General features: G+C 51.7%; 1 non-coding gene across 1 annotated transcript; it reads right to left on the bottom strand.

Annotated features, from left to right (window-relative positions):
- Nucleotides 1–12660: 12660 nt before the first annotated feature.
- Nucleotides 12661–12814, bottom strand: LOC149195261 (5.8S ribosomal RNA). Its single transcript, XR_016255473.1, has one exon. It is a non-coding gene; the product is annotated as a 5.8S ribosomal RNA (ribosomal RNA).
- Between the last annotated feature and the right edge of the window lie 1522 nt (nt 12815–14336).

Genomic DNA, 14336 nt, shown 5'->3' with positions numbered 1-14336 from the left:
CCCGACGATTTTGCATGGGCGCCCGAACAACCGAAACGAAGCGACAAGAGAGAGCTGGGCAAACGAGCTGCACAAACGTGCACAAAGCCAACCTCGGGTCACAACTTAGCATTTTTTGATACGGGCTTGTTCACCTGGGCGTGCCCTCGCCCGAACGACCAGCCCGAATGAGTTGACATGGGCACCCTCAAACGACCCACCCGAACGATTTTGCATGGTCGCCCGAATGATTGAAACGAACCGACAAGGGAGAGTCAGGCAAATGAGCTGCACGAACGTGCACAAAGACAACCTCGGGTCACAACTTAGCATTTTTTGATACGGGCTCGTTCGCCTGGGCGCGCCCTTGCCTGAACGACTCGCCCGAACGAGTTCACACGCGCGCCCTAAAATGACCCGCCCGAACGATTTTGCATGGGCGCCCGAATGACCGAAATGAAGCGACAAGGGAGAGTTGGGCAAACGAGCTACACGAACGTGCACAAAGCCAACCTCGGGTCACAACTTAGCATTTTTTGATACGGGCTCGTTCACCCAGGCACGCCTTTGCTCGAACGACCCGCCCGAACGAGTTCACACGGGCGCCCTCAAACGAGCCGCCCGAACGAGTTCACACGGGCGCCCTCAAACAACCCACCCGAACGAGTTCACATGGGCACCCTCAGACGACCCGCCCAAACGAGTTCACATAGGCACCCTCAAATGACCCACCCGAACGAGTTCACACGAGGACCCTTAAACGACCCGCCCGAACGATTTTGCATGCGTGCCCAAACGACCGAAACGAACCGACAAGGGAGAGCCGGGCAAACGAGCTGCACGAACGTGCACAAAGCCAACCTCGGGTCACAACTTAGCATTTTTTGATACAGGCTTGTTCGCACGGGCGCGCCCTCGACCGAACGACCCACCCGAATGAGTTCACACGGACGACCTCAAACGACCCGCCCGAACGAATTTGCATGTGCGCCCGCACGACCGAAACGAAGCGACAAGGGAGAGATGGGAAAACGAGCTGCACGAACATGCACAAAGCCAACCTCGGGTCACAACTTAGCATTTTTGACACGGGCTCGTTCGCCCTGGCGCACCCTCGCCCGAACGACCCGACCGAACGAGTTCACATGGACGCCCTCAAACGACCCACCCGAACGACCGAAACGAAACGACAAGGGAGAGCTGGGCAAACGAGTTGCACGAACGTGCATAAAGCCAACCTCGGGTCACAACTTAGCATTTTTGACACGGGCTCATTCGCCCGGGCGCACCCTCAACCGAACAATCCGCCCGAACGAGTTCAAACGGACGCCCTCAAACGACCCACCTGAACGATTTTGCATGGGCGCCAGAACGACTGAAACGAACCGACAAGGGAGAGCCGGGCAAATGAGCTGCACAAACGTGCACAAAGCCAACCTTAGGTCATAACTTAGCATTTTTTTATACGGGCTCATTCGCACGGGTGTGCCCTTGACCGAATGACACGCCCGAATGAGTTCACATGGACGCCATCAAACGACCCGCCCGAATGACCGAAACGAACCGACAAGGGAGAGCCGGGCAAATGAGCTGCACGAACGTACACAAAGCCAACCTCGGGTCACAACTTAGCATTTTTTGATATGGGCTCATTCGCTCAGGCGCACCCTCGCCCGAATGACCTGCCCAAACGAGTTCACACAGGCGCCCTCAAATGAACCTCCCGAACGAGTTCACACGAGCGCCCTCAAACAACCCGCCCGAACAATTTTGCATGGGTGCTCGAATGACTGAAACGAACCGACAAGGGAGAGCCGGGCAAACGAGCTGCACGAACGTGCACAAAGCCAACCTCGAGTCACAACTTAGCATTTTTTGATACGGGCTCATTCGCCCGGGCCCGCCCTCGACCGAACGACCTGCCCGAACAAGTTCACACGGATGCCCTCAAACGACCCGCCGGAACGGTTTTGCATGGGTGCCCGAATAACCGAAACAAACTAACAAGGGAGAGCCGGGAAAACAAGCTACACAAACGTGCATAAAGCCAACCTCGGGTCACAACTTAGCATTTTTTGATACGGGCTCATTCGCCCGGGCTCGCCCTCGCCTGAACGAGTTCACACGGGCATCCTCAAATGACCCGCCCGAACGAGTTCACACGGCTGCCCTCAAATGACCCGCCCAAACGAGTTCACATGGGTGCCCTCAAACGATCCGCCTAAACGAGTTCACATGGGCGCCCTCAAATGACCCTCCCGAACGAGTTCACACGGGCGCCCTCAAACGACCCCCCCGAACGATTTTGCATGGGCGCCCGAAAGACTGAAACAAACCGACAAGGGAGAGATGGGAAAACGAGCTGCAAGAACGTGCACAAAGCCAACCTCGGGTCACAACTTAGCATTTTTTGATACAGGCTCGTTCTCCCGAGCACGCCCTCGACCGAACGACCCACTCGAACGAGTTCACATAGACTCCCCAAAATGACCCACCCGAACGATTTTGCATGGGCACCCGAACGACCGAAACGAAGCGACAAGGGAGACCCGGGAAAACGAGCTGCACGAACGTGCACAAAGCCAACCTCGGGTCACAACTTAGCATTTTTTGATATGGGCTCGTTCACCCGGGCAAGCGCTCACCCGAACGAGTTCACATGGACGCCCTCAAACGACCCGCTCGAACGATTTTGCATGGGCGCCCGAACGACCGAAACGAAGTGACAAGGGAGAGCCGGGCAAATGAGCTGCACGAATGTGAACAAAGCCAAGCTCGGGTCACAACTTAGCATTTTTTGATATGGGCTCGTTCGCCCGGGCACGCCCTCACCCGAACGACCCGCCCGAACGAGTTCACATGGACGCCCTCAAACGACCCTCCCAAACGAATTTGCATGGGCGCCCGCACGACCAAAATGAAGCGACAAGGGAGAGCCAAGCAAACGAGCTACACGAACGTACACAAAGACAACCTTGGGTCACAACTTAGCATTTTTGACACGGGCTCATTCGCCCAGGTGCGCCCTCGCCCAAACAACTCGCCCGAATGTGTTCACACGGATGCCCTCAAATGACCTACTCGAACGAATTCACACGGACGGCCTCAAACAACCCACCCGAACGACCGAAACGAAGCGACAAGGGAGAGACGAGCAAATGAGCTACACGAACGTGCACAAAGCCAACCTCGGGTCATAACTTAGCATTTTTGACACGGGCTCATTCAACCGGGTGCGCCCTCGCCCGAACGAGTTCACACCGACGCCCTCAAATGACCCGCCCGAATGATTTTGCATGGGAGCCCGAACAACCGAAACGAAGCGACAATGGAGAGCCGGGCAAACAAGCTGCACGAACGTGCACAAAGCCAACCTCGAGTCACAACTTAGAATTTTTTGAGACGGTCTCGTTTGCCCGGGTGCGCTCTCACCCAAACGACCCGCCCGAACAAGTTCACATGGATGCCCTCAAACGACCCTCCCGAACGAATTTGCATGGGTGTCCACACGACCGAAAGGAAGCGACGAGGGGGAGCCGAGCAAATGAGCTGCACGAACATGCATAAAGCCATCCTCGGGTGACAACTTAACATTTTTGATACAAGCTCGTTCGCCCGGGCGTGCCCTCGCCTAAACAACATGCCCGAACGAGTTCACACGGACGCCCTCAAATGACCCGCCCGAACAAGTTTGCACGGACACCCTCGCCCGACCCGCCCGAACAGGTTTGCACGGATGCCCTTGCTCGACCCACCCAAATGGGTTTGCACGCACGCCCTCGCCTGACCCACCCGAACGGATTTGCACGGACGCCCTCACCCGATCCGCCCGAACATTTTTGCACGGACGACCTCGCCCGACCCGCCCGAACGAGTGTTTACACGGCAAACAACCCGCTCGAACGAGTTTACATGGGCTCCGACACACGACCAAAATGAAGTCACAAGGGAGATTCGGGCAAACGGGCAGCACAATCGTGCACAAAGCCCACCCCCGGTCACAACTTAGCATTTTATCTACAGCCACGTGTGCCCTGGGCACCGTCACACGACATGACATGACACGACACAACCCGACCTGACCCGTTTTCACAGGAACCCACACATGACACGTCCCGACCCGTTTTCACAGGCACCCACACATGACACGTCCCAACCCGCCTGAACAAAATTTGGGGTTTCCATGGGCGCACGACCCGAACGAAATTTTGGGGTTTCTATGGGTTCATGACCTGAACGAAGGCACGAGGGAGCATCAGGCAAACGGGCCACACGAATGTGCAGAAGACACACGGGCGGTCACGGCTTAGCATTTTTGGTATGGCCACGTGTGCCCCGACACCCACACACAGCATGACACGGCCCGACCAGCCTTGTACGAGCCGACCCGACCCACCCGAACGCATTTTCACGGGCACCCACACACGACACGAGACGTCCCAACCCAAACAAAATTTTGGGTTTCCTTGTATGCACAACCCAAACGAAATTTGGGTTTTCCATAGGTGTGCAACCCGAACGAAGGCACAAGGCAACGTCGGGCAAATGGGCCGCACGAACGTGTAGAAGGCACACGGGGGGTCATGACTTAGCATTTTTGGCACTGCCACGTGTGCCTGAGCACCCACGCACGGCATGACCCGACCCGCCCGAACGAAGGCACGACAGAGCGTCGGGCAAATGGGTCGCGCGAACGTGCAGGAGGCACACGGGTGTTCACACCCTAACATTTTTTGCACGGCCACATGTTCCCGAGCACCCACGCACATCACGGCATGACCCAAACCGACTCGACTCGCTCGAACACGTTTGCACGGGCACCCACACACAACACGACCCGACCCACCCGAACCGAATTTGGGGTTTCGATGTGTGCATGGCCCAAATGAAATTTGGGGTTTCCATGGGTGCACGACCCGAACAAAGGCCCAAGGGAGCATCGGGAAAACGGGTCGCACGAATGTGCAGAAGACACATGGGCGGTGACGACTTAGAAATTTTGGCATGGCCACATGTGCCAGGGCACCCACACACGGCACAGCACGACTCGACCCACCCTAGGCAAGCTGACCCGAATCGCCCGAATGAAATTTGGGGTTTCCATCGGTGCACGACCTGAACAAAGAAGGCACACGGGCGGTCATGACTTAGCATTTTTGGCATGCCCACATGTGTCCGTGCACCCCCACACATGGCACGGCACGAGATGACCCGGCCCGCCTGAAGGAAATTTGGGGCTTGAATGGGTGCACAACCCGAATGAAGGCACGAGGGTAGGAATATCTTTGGCTCTAATACATAAATATACCTAGGGTAACATGCCCTTAAGGTCTTCAACATTTTCTTTCGACTCTTTATAACACTTTAACATGTGCTAGGCCTATTTCAATGAGCAAGAAACTCAGCGATAAATATATATATATATATATATATTTTTCTTGAATAAATACAAATATCAAAAGTATATTTATGAAGAGCGAACCTTGTTACACTTTCTTCAACAATCCCTCTTAACTAGGGAGGTATTCATAAATCATTACAAGGTGTTTGGCTATTTTTCAATCTCGAATAATTCACATAAGAGAAACCAGATTGGAAACCCATCTGTTATAACATCATATTAGCCAACATTGTTCATAGCAAGGCCTTGACTAACAGCTTTATCTCTCATAAGATCAGAGCACAATGTTGGCAAGGCCAATGGCTTATAAACACCTTGGTCATTGTCTCTAAAGGTACATACCCACCCAGGTGTTCCCTGAGTATGACCTTCTAGGACAAATCTTGTCTTGGGTTCCCAGCCCTCAAAGAATATCGCTCCTCTTGCCTACTCTTGTCTTGGGTGCCCTACACATCCTCAAAGAGCATTAGATGCCAAATGATTGACAAATCTTCCTGTTATTTCTTGCCAAGTGAAGACAAGAATGTTGTGTCTATCTCTTCCCCTTGATTGGGGAAGACATGCCCAAGTTTCCTCTGACAAGGAACTTGCCCAAGCTCCTTTGTATTTAGGAACTTGTTAGAACTCCCTCTTAGCTAGGGACTTGTCCATTCATCAACAACTTCTTCTTCGTGGGTCCTTCAGCTGCTTGATCTCCTTCTTTCCTTCGATGTCATGAAGTCTTTTTTTGAACTTCTTCTTGGCAGGGTATTGGCCATCGATCACTTTCCCCCCTGGTTTGTCATGTCATTGCTCCCTTCATGGAAAGTGGCCTTCTTGATATATATCAGGTCCTTTTTGTCATCTAGCTACTACTTTGTCACCTTGTCTATCCTTCGTAACACTTATCACATGGATGCTTATTTGTACTCGCTTGTTCCCATACTTTGATTTAGTGGCCCTTCATGACTTCATCGTGATATTGCTCTTCATCATGACATATTTGTAGAGTTGAATCGGTTATCTGCACCTTACTATCTCCAAGGCCTTGGTAGGTGTCAAGGGTCCTTTATCTTTTTCTTCCTTCGTCAGAGTTGTCGTGCCTTCTTTCCAGAGATGTTGAGGAATCTTGTCGAATAGTTATTCTTTGTGACCACAATGTTCTTCATTTGCTTCTTATTGGATTGATTGGTCAACCACCTTATACTCCTTATGAGAGAACTTCTTCATGTTGACCTTTACTCCACTGTAGCACATGCCTCCGAGCATGTCATTGGCGAAAGAGATCCTTTTATTCTTGATCGTGATTCTAGAACTTTTCCCATGACCCAATCAATATATATGGTGACATGACTTAAACTTTGATGCATACATACCTCATCTTGATTATACTTTTATCATCGTGACTTTATTTGATAGTTCTCCTAGACTGGTGTAGCCTTTCTTGCTTCATTTGCTCTCACCTGTATATCATCCTCTCTTGAATCCCATAAATGGGACCCGCAATGAGACCTCTACCCCCTTTGAAAGAAGACTTTAAGCAAAGAGGTTGACTTAGTCATAGGAGGATCTTCCTTCTTTTGCTTCTTGTCGTCTTCTTTCACTTCTTGAGTTACATGAGCTTCTTCCCTTTTTCTCTTGTTGTTGTTGTCCTTCTTAAGTTTAGGACAATCCCTTTTGTAGCATCCATACTCTTGGCATCCAAACCGTTCGACTTTGGACATGTAATGGCCCCAACCAATTTGTTACTTTCCTTGCAAAAAGACATTGAGGTATACTCAGAGGGGGACATATACATACTTGATAGAGTTTGATATGTAGTGAACTTGCTTTCTTCTTGAAGACTTGATGGCTTGCCTTCCTTAGATCTTGATGTTGTTCAAGTTGCTTTCTTCAAATGGACTTGCTTGATGACTTGAATCGTAGTGCCTTTCATTCTTCAAGATGGTGTAGCTTGATGTAGGTCCCTCTTTGATTTGTTCTTCTTCTAGGTGCCTTTATACAAGGTGTTTCTTCTTGCTTTGTAGTCTTCCATGAGGAATGATAGATGGTAGACCTTCTTGTCCTTGATGTGATTGAAACTTCTTGGCTTGACGCTTCAAAATTGCGGATGTTCTTGAGATTCCCTTTCCTTGATGTGTCACCTTAGCTCCGATACCGCGTTGAAGAATTTGGGGCAATGGCATATAGCGGGATTCTTCTAGACTTGATAACAATTTGTGAAGATATTTTGCAATTTATCGTGTTATCTTAATCTTCTTCTCTTCTTATTAATGCATGTGTGTTTACTTTCATCAAACTGGTGCCAAAAACATAAGAACAAGAACACAAGATGTTGGATCTTTGCAAGGGAAAAACCTCTCTCTCTCTCTCAGAGAGGAAAACCCTTTTGTAAATTTCCCTCATTGAAGCTTCTTATTGGTCATTGCAAAGCCCTAGACCCTTGACAATAATATCCCCCAAGCACAAGTCGAGTCCTTCCTCCTCTCTGCACTTTGTTTCTTCGGTGCTTCATTCCCCGACACTCTGTCCTTCGTTCAACTTTTGATAGTCCATGGTGGACTAGCTCTAGAAGAGACTCCAACCTTTGATCCTTAGCGAGATCCTTTACCAATGAAGAAACCTTCATTCTCTTGACCAACCGAGCTTTTTTCTTGATGTGAGGTTGCAGGCTCAATGTACACCAAGTTTACTACACCAGGAGCGATTTCCATTGTGACGAGACATGGAAACCCCAAATTTCCCGCACTTGGGATTCTTTCGACAAGGCGGGACATGGAATCCTCGGGTATCCTGCAATTTAGCGACCTTTGTCGAGGAGGGACTGGGAGACCCCATGTCACGCTCCTATCCTAGTGGTAGTATTTCAACCACGCATAAGCGGGTGAGGCACTACCGTACTTTTTCCTTTTACAAATACTTGAGTACACGGTCTGCGCCTACTTCAACACTCAGTCAATTTTCGGAAACACAAGTTTCATACTTAGCCAATTTTACAAATAGGCAACACTTCCTTGTGCCAACCGAGTTCCTTGCCCAAGCTGGGCGGACGCGCCCTCACACGAGCTGCCAACCGCACTCCTCGATCGAACCTCGTTTACTGCTACACGACGGGTGGGCGACCTCACCTAAGTCACCCAGTGTTTCCTTTTGCACGACGGGCGGGCGACTTACCCGAGTCACCCGAGACACCTCCGTGTTTCTTCTTCCACGACGAGCGGGCGACCTACCCGAGACACCCAGTGTCACACCGAACGGCGGGTTCCTTCCTTACCCACGCCCTCACCTGATAACCGAAACCTGTGTGTATCGTGTGTGCTTGCCCAAGAGCGGGCGCATATATGCCCGCGCCTCTTTTGCGACCTGCTCCACTACTTCGCACTTTTTTCTTGATCACCGAATGCTCATGGTCGAATGTCCACCTTCAAATGAATTCCAAATGCTCCAACACCTTGCCATATTTATACGAGCGGTTGGGCAAGTCGCTGCCCAGGCCGACTCGACCACCGCATGCCAAAACGCCCTTACACGTCGTAAACTTGCCATCCAATTGCTGGTCGGAAAATAGTCCTTCGTTCAAGTCGCCCCAACATTTGAGTCGGCCCGTGGGTTATGCCAAATGCTCCCACGCTATAAACCAACCATCGCTCCACCTCTAATGCGCATTATACTTATGTCCCTTCCCACATTTTGGTCGTAAAGTTCGCACTTCGCACCGATGGGGAGAAACTGAACCGCAGGTCCTTACACCGCGATTCCCAGACTTTGGTAGCAATTTTTGTTGTGACGCGAAATGGAAACCTTGTGTGTGTCTGTTGACTTGGGTAGCAGTTTTCATCGTGCCGCGAAATGGACACCCTGAGTTCCCCAGACTTTGGCGGCTCTTCGTGGCCCGGCGACATGGAAATCCGAAGTTCCACAGACTCTCTGGCGATTCAGGGTGTGCCGCGACATGGAAACAACGAGTTCTCCAGACTTGGGCAGCAGGTTCGAAACACCCCAAGTTCCCGAGACTCACGAGATGGTTTGCATCGTCATGGAAACCCCAAGTTCCCTATGTTTCCCTCATGCCGTAAAATGCGGAAACCTTTGGTTCCATCAAAGGTGGGACATGGAAAACCCAAGCTTCCCAGGCTTGGGCGCCAGGGTGCGACATGGAAAACCCCGAGTCCCCGCAGGCTTGGGCACCGCCGGTTTCGGTCGTGGCGCGACTCAGAAACCCCCAGTTTCCCAAGGCTTGGGCGTCGTCAATTTCGGTCATGGTGCGACATGGAAATCTCAAGTTTCCCCTGGCTTGGGCGCCACTGGTTTCGGTCGGGGCGCGACATGGAAACCCCAAGTTTCCCCCAGCTTGGGCGCCATCGGTTTCGGTCGGGGCGCGACATGGAAACCCCAAGTTTCCCCCGTCTTGGGTGTCGCCGGTTTCGGTCGGGGCACGACATGGAAACCCCAAGTTTCCCCCGGCTTGGGCGTCGCCAGTTTCGGTCGGGGCGCGACATGGAAACCCCAAGTTTCCCCCAGCTTGGGCGCCGCCGGTTTCAGTCGGGGCGCGACATGGAAACCCCAAGTTTCCCCCGGCTTGGGCGCCGCCAGTTTCGGTCATGGCGCGACATGGAAACCCCAAGTTTCCCCTGGCTTGGGCGCCGGGGTGTGACATGGAAACCCCAAGTTTCCTCCGGCTTGGGCGCCGCCGGTTTCGGCCGGGGCGCGACATGGAAACCCCAAGTTTCCCCTGGCTTGGGCACCGGGGTGCAACATGGAAACCCCAAGTTTCCCCAGGCTTGCGCACGACTTGTAAACCCCAAAAAAATTTGCGCCTGGCGGAAACCCAAAATTTTAGGCGCGACATGGAAACCCCAAGTTTCCCCAGGCTTGGGCGCAACTTGTAAACCCCAAAAAATTTGCGCCGGGCGGAAACCCCAAATTTTAGGCGCGACATGGAAACCCCAATTTTTTTTTGTACGCCGGGCGGAACCCCCAAATTTTAGGCGCCGGGTGGAAACCCCAAATTTTTGGCGCGACATGGAAGCCCTGAATTTTAGGCACCCGGTGGAAACCCCAAATTTTAAGCGCCGAGTGGAAACCCCAAATTTTTGGCGAGACATGGAAGCCCCAAATTTTGGGTGCCGCATGGAAACCCCAAATTTTTGGCGCCGGGTGGAAACCCCAAATTTTGGGCGCTGCATGGAAACCCCAAATTTTGGGCGCCGCATGGAAACCCCAAATTTGGGCGCCGGGTGGAAACCCCAGCTTTTGGGTGCCGCATGGAAACCCCAAATTTGGGCGCCGGGTGGAAACCCCAAATTTTGGGCGTCGCATGGAAACCCCAAATTTTGGGTGCTGCATGGAAACCCCAAATTTGGGCACCCGGTGGAAACCCCAAATTTTGGGTGCCACATGGAAACCGCAAATTTTGGGCGTCGGCTGGAAACCCCAAATTTTGGGCGCCGCATGGAAACCCCAAATTTTGGCCGCCGGGTGGAAACCCCAAATTTTTGGGCGCCGCATGGAAACCCCAAATTTTGGGCGTCGGGTGGAAACCCCAAATTTTTGGGCGCCACATGGAAACCCCAAATTTTGGGCACCGCATGGAAATCCCAAATTTTGGGCGTCGAGGCACGACATGGAAACCCCATTTTTCCCAGGCTTCGGCGTCTTTTCCATCACGGTGTGGAAACCCCAAATTTCCCGGCCCCAAGTAATGAAAAATTGTCATCTGGAGGATAGAGGCAGAGGCGCGAGAGGGTTGATTTGGCAGGTGAGTTGTTACACACTCCTTAGCGGATTTCGACTTCCATGACCACCGTCTTGCTGTCTTAATCAACCAACACCCTTTGTGGGATCTACATTAGCGCACAATTCGGCACCGTAACTCGACTTTCGGTTCATCCTGCATCGCCAGTTCTCCTTACCAAAAATGGCCCACTTGGAGCTCTCGATTCCATGGCGTGGCTCAATGGAGCAGCTGCACCCTCTTACCTATTTAAAGTTTGAGAATAGGTCGAGGGCATTATGCCCCCGATGCCTCTAATCATTTGCTTTACCCGATAAAACTCACGCGTGAGCTCTAGCTATCTTGAGGGAAACTTCGGAGGAAAATAGCTACTAGATCATTCGATTAGTCTTTCGTCCCTATACCCAAGTCAGACAAATGATTTTCACGTCATTAGTGCTACGAGACTCCACCAGAGTTTCCTCTGGATTCGCCCTGCTCAGGCATAGTTCACCATCTTTCGGGTCCCAACAGGTGTGCTCGCACCCGAACCCTTCGCATAAGCTCAAGGTCGGTCGACGATGCACCCCCCCAGAGAGGGGATCTCGCCCATTAGCATCCTTGTGCCTCGCAGGTTTTCAAACCTGCCAACTCACACACATGTTAGACTCCTTGGTCCATGTTTCAAGACAGGTCAAATGGAAATCCCACCAACCAACACCACGAGCGCGCAGGTGCAAATGGCCCTCCACAAGGGCATATGCTTCATTCCTCGACCACCGCAATGGCAAACCGACAGGTAGTAATTCACCCGCCCTTGTGACGATGCAGCAGCCTGTGTTGGTTTGCACCTCAAGTCGAGCGGTGGACGAGCCTGAGCCGTTCCACATCCGATTGAGATGCATCTACAGCCTCCATTCGCTTCCCTCTTTGCAATTTCAAGCACTCTTTAACTCTCTTTTCAAAGTCCTTTTCATCTTTCCCTCGTGGTACTTGTTCGCTATCAGTCTCTCGCACGTATTTAGCCTTGGACAGAATTTACCACCCAATTAGGGCTGCATTCCCAAACAACCCGACTCGCTGACAATGCCTCATGATGTGGCAGGGTCCCGGGCCGACGGGGCTGTCACCCTCTTAGGTTCCCCCTTCCAAGGGACTTGGCCCAGGTCAGCCTCTGAGGACGCTTCTACAGACTACAATTCAGGCGGCGTCACCGTCCAACTTTCATGTTGGTCTATTCCCGGTTCGCTCGTCGCTAATAGGGGAATCCTTGTAAGTTTCTTTTCCTCCACTTAATTATATGCTTAAACTCAGTGGGTGTTCTCACCTGAGCTGAGGTCGCAAAGTTGTAGCTAACTCCGCCCTACCCCATGGGAGGACAAGAGAGAGCAAAGAAAGTTTGAGTGATGCCACACAATGCCCGCATCAGCTAACGCCGACTACCCATCCAAGGGAACAAGATCACCGCTCGCCGACGCACGCCATGAAACATTGCTTGAGGTATTTCAGTTGACCGCACCACATGGGGCACGGACGACTAGCTTCACTGCTCCCTAGCATATTGCAGGGAGCACGTTTGAATGGGATGCGACGCCCAGACAGACATGCCCTCGACCAAGGCCTCGGGCGCAAATTACGTTCAAAAACTCGATGATTCACGGGATTCTGCAATTCACACTAAGTATCGCATTTCGCTACATTCTTCATCATAACAAGAGCCGAGATATCCATTTCCGAGAGTTGTTTACACGTATTATCGAAAAATCGGCCACAAAAATGAATAGGGGCAACCCCCATAACAAATGTAAGGCCAAGGGGCAAAAGGAGGAAAAACGCATGAGAGAAAGAGAAATAAAGGTGTCTAACCCCCTCACAGGAGGAGGCTCAAATAGAGGACAATCTCCCCCAGCCCCACGCCCTTGCAAAAAGAGGGGAAATGCATGGGATAACGATCGAGAAGGACTAGGGTGGCCACCCTAGGAGCTCACACTGCTTTTAGCCCTTCCCCGACACCAGCCCACAACAATTCCCCCTTTCCTCCATAAAGCTAGGGACCGAAAGGAAGAAAAGGGTATAAAAAAAGCAAAAGCCTCCCAAGCCCCATGCCTTAGGCAAAAGGTGGGAATTGAAGGGGACGACGATCGAGAAGGACTAGGGTGGCCACCCTGGGAGCTCGCACTGTGTTTTGTCCTTCCGGAACACCAATCCAAAACAATCCCACCTTTTATCCGTAACGCTAGGGGCCATGAGGAAGAAGGGAAGAAAAAAACAAGAGAGAAAGGGATATATCAATTGTGGCTACTGGCTCACAAGGGAAGGCTTCAAATAGAGAACAAGCTTCCCCAACCCCGTGCCTTCACAAAAAGGGGGGAACTGCAGGGGATGACGATCGAGAAGGACTAGGGTGGCCACCCTGGGAACTCACACTGCTTTTCTTCCTTCCCGAACACCAATCCACAACAATCCCACCTTTTCCCCGTAAAGCTAGGGGCCAAAAGGAATAAGGGAAGAAAACAGCATGAAAGAAAGAGAGATATCAAACGCGTCTACTGGCTCACAGGGGGAGGCTCAAACAAAAAACAAGCCTCCCCACCCCAGTTTCTTTGCAAAAGGGGGGGGGGGGGGCTGCCGGGGATGGCGATCGAGAAGGACTAGGGTGGCCACCCTCGGAACTCACACTACTTTTCGTCCTTCCTAAAGACCATTCCACAACAATCCCACCTTTTCTCCGTAAAGCCAAGGGGCCAAAAGCAAGAAGGGAAGAAAACAACAAGAAAGCAAGAGATATCAAACGTGGCTACCGGCTCACCAGGGGAGTCTCAAACAGAGAACAAGCTGAACGAAATCCCATGCCTTCGGAAAAAAAGGGGGGAACTGCAGGGGACGACAATCGAGAAGGACTAGGGTGGCCAACCGGGGAACTCGCACTGCTTTTCGTCCTTCCCGAACACCAATCCACAACAATCCCACCTATCCTCCATAAAGCTAGGGGTAAAAGGAAGAAGGGAAGAAAACAACACCAAAGAAACAAAGACCCTGAGAAAAGAGAGAAGCTCAACAGCACCCCGAGTAGATGTCCGCTAAACAAAAAGAAATCAAACAATGCACCCAATCAAAAAAGCATCCCACCTCTTCACACCCTCCCACATGCATTCAACACAACACCCTTTCCAGCTTTACAACATAGCAAACAACAAAGCAAATAAATCACAACCTAAAATTGACCAATAGAAAAGACAAGGGCCACGATGAGACCAGTGTCTG

The sequence above is a fragment of the Pinus tabuliformis genome, chromosome 2_2 (genome assembly GCF_031772625.1).
Source record: "Pinus tabuliformis cultivar Carrire ecotype Pingquan chromosome 2_2, CPIR1, whole genome shotgun sequence".
In the NCBI taxonomy this organism is placed as follows: domain Eukaryota; kingdom Viridiplantae; phylum Streptophyta; class Pinopsida; order Pinales; family Pinaceae; genus Pinus; species Pinus tabuliformis.
Note: the sequence above shows the minus strand (reverse complement) of the source record. Positions and strands in the feature narration are given on the sequence as shown.